The sequence below is a fragment of the Callospermophilus lateralis genome, chromosome 2, assembly GCF_048772815.1.
Source record: "Callospermophilus lateralis isolate mCalLat2 chromosome 2, mCalLat2.hap1, whole genome shotgun sequence".
Classification (NCBI taxonomy): Eukaryota; Metazoa; Chordata; class Mammalia; order Rodentia; family Sciuridae; genus Callospermophilus; species Callospermophilus lateralis.
Window position 1 is genome coordinate 7301912 of NC_135306.1, and position 6574 is coordinate 7308485.

Here is a 6574-nt window from a genome sequence, read left to right on the forward strand (position 1 = left end):
GGCTTTATGGACTTGGCGGTGTGTGTGTGTCAGAGGAGACGAGGGGTAAGAACCAGGAGTGGAAAAGCATTGAGAATAAAGCCTCAGATTCCCCCAGCTGCTCCCAGATAAAGTGTCTCCAGGATCCCCGACTCCTGCCAGGCATCTGAGGAAGGCTTCCTTTGAGGGTCCCCAGTAAAGAGGCCCCTGGGTGGAAGCACCTGGGCTGGTACTGCAGGTAGGCATCCATCATGGCTGTCTGGGGGGCCCGACTCCTTGCTGCATCCCTGGCTATACACTTAGTCTGGTGGGGAAGGAGGGAGCCTGCCAGATAAAGCCTTTATAATTGTGGTCAACCTGAATGATCTCTTGTGGGTTTTTTTTTTTTATTCTAATTAGTTATATGTGACAGCAGAATGCATTTCATTTTGTTGTACACAAATGGAGCACAACTTTTCATTTCTCTGATTGTACACAATGCAGAGTCGCACCATTTGTGCAATCATACACGTACCTAGGGTAATGATGTCTGATGTCTGTCTCATTCCACCATCTTACCTGCCCCCATGCCCCCTCCCCCCATTATGGATCAGTATCCACTTATCAGAACACTCAGCCTTTGGTTTTTTGGGATTGGCTTGCTTCACTTAGCATGATGTTCTCTAGTTCCATCCATTTATCTGCAAATGCCATAATTTTATTCTCCTTTAATGCTGAGAAATATTCCATTGTGTATATATACCACAGTTTCTTTATCCATTCATCTATTGAAGGGCATCAAGTTTGGTTCTACAGTTTAGCTATTGTGAGTTAAGCTGCTATAAACACTGATGTGGCTGTGTCACTATAATATGCTGATTTCAAGTCCTTTGGGTATAGACAGGAGTGGAACATGTGTGGGTTTGTGGCCAGGAGCTGATCTGTAATTTCAGCCTGTCCTTTACCATGGCTATGCCCTGGGGTGGGATTGTTTAATTCCCCAAGCCTTGGCCTTTGAAAATGTTTCTCTAGTAAGGCAGATGTGCGCATTAGCAAGCTGATGTTCATAGATGGCTTCACACAGTGCCTGGCACACAGTAGGTGCTTGTTTAGGTTGTCTTTTTTTGTGTGTTACAGGGTCTCATTAAATTGCCCAGCCCAGGCTGGCTTTGAATTTGCAGTCCTCCTCCTCAGCCTCCTAAATGGCTAGGATTACAGAGTTGCTGGGGTTATAGGTATGTGCCACACTGCCTAGCTTCCGGTGGTCTTTTGCTGTATAACAAACCACCCTGAAACTCAGGGGCTTACAATCATGATCATCTTTGCTCCTGATTTTGCAATTGGAGCAGGGCCCAGAGGAAACTGCTTGTCACTGTTTCTCAGTGTCATCTGAGGCGGCCCCACTGGGGTGAGGGGATCCAGCTCCAAGATGGTTCACACAAGTGTTTTGCCTGGAAATCTCCCTGAAAAGACTTCCTGATTCTCGGGAAAGTTCTAGACAATTGGTTGAGGGCCTCAGAGTGTGGCCAGGAGTCGCCTCTGGGAGGAATTGGCAGATTCACACACCACTCTTTTCTTTGGGGATGATAAAATAAACTTGGTATAGATGTTTGCAGAGGGGGAGGTGGGTCTTGAAATGACCATCCCGTGACAGAGGCCTGTTACTGAAAGTTTGTTCCTTGTCCCCAGTGCCAATCCAACTGAGGATACAGTTGTGAGAAAAAAGGGAAAAGAAGTTTTATTGCTTTGCTAGCAAAGGAGTATCACAGAGGATTCTTGTCCCAGAGGCTATGATTCTCCCATTCAAGGGGAGCAGAATGTTTTTTTTGTTCTTGTTATTGTTGTAACCACTGAGCCACAGTCCCAACCCTTTTTTATATTTTATTTTGAGACAGAGTCTCACTGAGTTGCTTAGGGTCTTGCTAAGTTGCTGAGGCTGACTGTGAACTCCCATCCTCCTGCCTCTGCCTCCCAAACCACTTGGATTACAGGCGTGCACCACCACGATTGGAGAACAGAGATAATCCAAAAGAAATCTTGTTTTCTGAGACTAGAGAGATAAGATCAGGGAGGAGAGATCAGGAAGTAGAGAAAAAATGTGTTTTAGAGCAGTAAGGACAACGTTACAGAAGGTGCTGGTTCTGTCACCCCAAGACTGTCACCTTCTCTGTCCCACCTCTTTCCCTAGCCAACTTCTGCATAGTCTCACTTCCATAGGGGGCCTTCCCAGTCCATCTGCAGCCCAGGCCAGCTCCTCCTGCCGCCAGCTCCCATGGCTCCCTACCTCTCCTTCTGCAGGGCATTGTTCATTTTCTCATTTCCTTATCAGGAGCTCTTTGGCTCTAGGGACATTGTCCACCCTGCTGCGGCCCAGCTCTGGGAATGGCACCCTCAGCCCCAAGCTGGACACGTGGGTAACATCCTTGATCCCTCCCACAGCCTCACTTCTCACATCCAACAGGTGGTAGGACCTCCAGACAGCCCTGTGCCAAGTTGCACCACCCAGACTTCGGAGGCTGAGGCAGGAGAATGGTGAGTTCAAGGCCAGCCTCCATAATTAGCGAGACCCTAAGCAACTTATTGAGACCCTGTCTAAAACTAAAAAAGAGCTGGGGATACGGCTCGATGGTATAGCACTCATGGGTTCAATCCCCAGTACCAACAGAAAGAAACAAAAAAGACCTGCCATCCCTCAACTCCCTGCTCTCCTTCCCCCCTCCAATCCCATGTTCTCTCTCACCTACTCCAGGCCTCCTCAGGGAGGTTCTTCAGAAGCCAGTCTGACCAAGCCAGGGTGGTGGTGCAGACCTCTAGTTTCAGTGACTCAGGAGGCTGAGGTGGGGAGATTGAAAGATAGAGGCCAGCCTTGGCAATGTAGAGAGACCCTGTCTCAATTTAAAAGGAGTGAAGAGAGCTGGGTGCAGCGGTGCACACCTATAACCCCAGCAGCTCCAGAGGCTGAGGCAGGAGGATGACAAATTCAAGGCCAGCCTCAGCAAAAACAAGGCCCTGACTCAGTGAGCCCCTGTCTCGAAATAAAATACAAAATAGGGCTGGTTTTGGTACTGGGGTTTGAACCCAGGGGTGCTGAGCCACCTCCCCAACCCTTTTTTATTTTTTATTTTGAGACAGGGTCTCACGAAGTTGCTGGGGGTGTGGCTCAGTGGTCGAGTCCCTGAGGTGGGGGCATGTGAGGAGGGCTGGCGATGTAGTTCAGTAGCAGAGCACCCCCAGTACCAAACTAAACCCAACCAAACCCCAACTACCAGCCTGCTCCCTGCTCCAGCCCTACAGGGACTCCAGCGCAGGGCCCTCAGTATACCTCCAGCTTTCTGATCCGCTGCTACCTCCCACCCCCTGCGCTGAGCTCCAGCCACACTGAAAGCTGGCTTCTTTCAAAGAGCCAGGCTCCCTTTCTAGCCTCTAAGGCTTTGCCCTCGGGGTTCATCGCACTCACACACCTTCCTTCCCCCGCCTTCCTCTCTCCTCTCACCCTTGGCACCCCATTTGGCCCCCTCCTCCAGGGAGCCTTCTTGAGTCACACCCGTGTTTATGGCCCAGCACTCACACCCACGCGCATGGATTGGATGTTTAATTGCAAGAGGGACTCTGGGCTGTGGCATGATGAACATTTGGGGTGACCCTTTGCTGTTGGGCTGTCCCAGAGGATGTTCGCCAGCATCCTTGGTATCTACCCGCTGGATGCCCATAGAACTCCCCACTCCAGTTGTGACAATCAGAAATGTGTCTGGTCCTTGCCAAATGGTCCCAAGTCACATCCTACCACTGTGGCTTCTGTCTCATTCTAAGTGACTGTTCAAGTGCATAGCACAGTTGATCTGAGCCCAGCCGGCATTTCCATAAGATGGCTGGTATTTCCTCCCATTTGAAAGATGAAGAGACTAAAGCCAGGCCACACCCAATGGCACATATTTGCTTTGTTTTGTTTTGGGGACTGGGATTTGAACCCAGGGGCACTGAGCCACCTCCCCAACCCTTTTTATTTTTTATTTTGAGACAGGGTCTCTCTAAGTTGCTGAAGGTCTTGCTAAGTCTCTGAGGCTGGCCTGGAACTTGCCATCTTCCTGCCTCAGGCTCAGAAGTCATTGGGATTACAGGTGTGTGCCACCACACCTGGCCTGATGGCACATATTCCTAAATGGCAGAGCTGGCAATGAAACCTCCCTTGGTGAGTCAGCAGCCTCCCACGGGAGCCAGAGCGTGAGTGTGAATCAGCCTTCCAGAGCTGCAACCTGGACCCTGGACCTGTGACAGGAGTGGCCCAGCCCCACCCGGGTGCCTTGGCCTGACCTTGAGCAGTTCCGCCTCCTGCTGTCCTGGAAGTTCCCGTCCTGAGCAGTCCCCAGGGCTGCTGAGGATTCCCTGAGATCCGTGGAGGAAGTAGGAGAGATTCCAGAGCCCTCCCCAGGCCTGACCCTGGAGGGCACAGGATGTGGAGAAGGGGAGCACAGGAAGGAGCCCCTCCAGATCCCCCTCACAGAGCCCTTCCCAGGGACTCTGCTCGTCCCAGGTCCTCTTCTGATCTGCCTGCTCCTACAGCAACTCAGATAGCATGACTTGGCTCAGAAAAGGAGACCCTGCCTCCCTTAGGAGGCCCGTGGAGGAGACTGAACCTCATTCCAGGCACCTCCAGGTCAGGGACGAGGCGGCCCTGTCTTTCCCTTTACAAAGAAGCTAGAATCCCAGTTTAAACATATTGACTACTAAGTATTTCTCCACCTCCTGCAAACCCTCCCCAGCAGGATCCAACCCCAGGAAGTCCTTGTAAGTTCACACTTAACCCTTGGGGCCCACTTTGCAGTCCCCTCTGAGGGAGAAGAAGGCAGCTGAGGAGTTTGACCGGCTGGAGGCCAGGGTGCAGGCCCTTTTCCTGGAGCACCTCACTCTCCCCCTCCTTCAAGGGCGTGGCTATCCTGGCCCTAGTGAGGACACCTCCTGACACCTTGAGGATGAGGCTGGATCGTACTTTGCTCTCGGCTGAGTCATGTGATACACTTTGGCCATGATTCTTACATGCCACCCAACTGTGGGGAATTAAGTACTAAGGGGGTCTGTCTGCTCCAGGGGACCCCACTGAGGTTGAGGCCAACGCAGGCCTCCAGTAGGGTCCTGTTAGATAGGTGCTCAGGCCCAAAGGCTCCCCATCTTTTCTCACTATTTTTGGTCTTGTTTTGTTTGTGTCAGTGCTGGGGATTGAACCCAGGGCTGCTCTACCATTGAGCTATATGCCAGCCCCTTTTTATTATTTATTTATTTATTTATTTATTAGTACTGAGGATTGAACCCTGAGATGTTTCCCCACTGAGCCACAACCCCAATCCTTTTCTTATTTATTTATTTTTTTTAGTTGAAGATGGACACAATGCCTTTATTTTATTTATTATTTTTATGTGGTGCTGAGGATCAAACCCAGTGCCTCACACGTGCTAGGCAAGTGCTCTACTACTGAGCCACAACCCTAGCCCTCATATTTTTTATTTTTGAGGCAGGATCTCATGAAATTCTGAGACTAGCCTCAAATTTGTGATCCTCCTGTCTCAGCCACAACTTCCCACACCCACTCCTTTCCGAGTTTCCTATGAAAGAAGAGCCAGGAACCCCCAAACTGCATTGCTCGCTCTCAAGATGGCCCACATTCTCCCTTGAAGGTGTATCTATCTACTGTATCTATTTTCCTAAATTAATAAAAAGTAAGAAGGGCTGGGGATGTAGCTCAGTGGTAGAGCACCCCTGAGTTCAACTCTCAGCACTAAAACAAACAGAACAAAACAAAAAACCACCCAGAAAAGCCTTTTACCGATGCTCAGTAGCCAGGATTCCTCCTGGCTTTGGCTCTCTGGCTTTGTTTTGGGAAACACCATTCCCCACTCTGTCTATGCAGGAGGACAGAGCTTATTTGTGCTTCAGAATGAGGATGTGACCTGGGGGTCCTCTGTAAGGGATAACACATCTGAACCAAGGGAAACCCAATAAGCCCTACTTCACTTGCTTTCAGCTACTTGATTTTCCCCACTTGGGTGCCAGGGATTGAACCCAGGGGTACCTAACCATTGAGCCACATCCCCAGCCCTTTTTATTTTTTATTTTGAGACAGGACCTCACTAAGTTGCTTAGAGCCTCGATAAGTTGCTGAGGCTGGCTTTGAACTCGTCATCCTTCTGCCTCAGCCTCCCAAGCCACTAGGATTACAGGGGTACTTGCTCTTATCACTGATATTCAGTATATTCCTGTTAGCTTTGCTACCAGTAAGTAACACAGCTGATATGTGGTCACCATGGTGACAACTAAGTGGTTTTCAGGAAGTTGAAGGCCGCTTTTGTCTATCTCAAACCAGCTGAAACTGAGGTAGGACTGAAAAAATAAAAAGCAGGTGGAAAGCAGATATAAAAGAAGGACAAGGAAACAAGATCCTAATTCGAAAGTTCCGCATTCTCTTTCAAGCCTGCCACTCCTGCCAGTCTCTTTCCCAGGCCTATTACTCCCAAGTTCCTGGGAAATCAGTAAGTCTACCTGTGCAGATTAAGTAAAAGATATGACATTTTAACAAACCTATAATTTAGAGGACTTTCCAGTGCTATCCACCAATCAGACAACG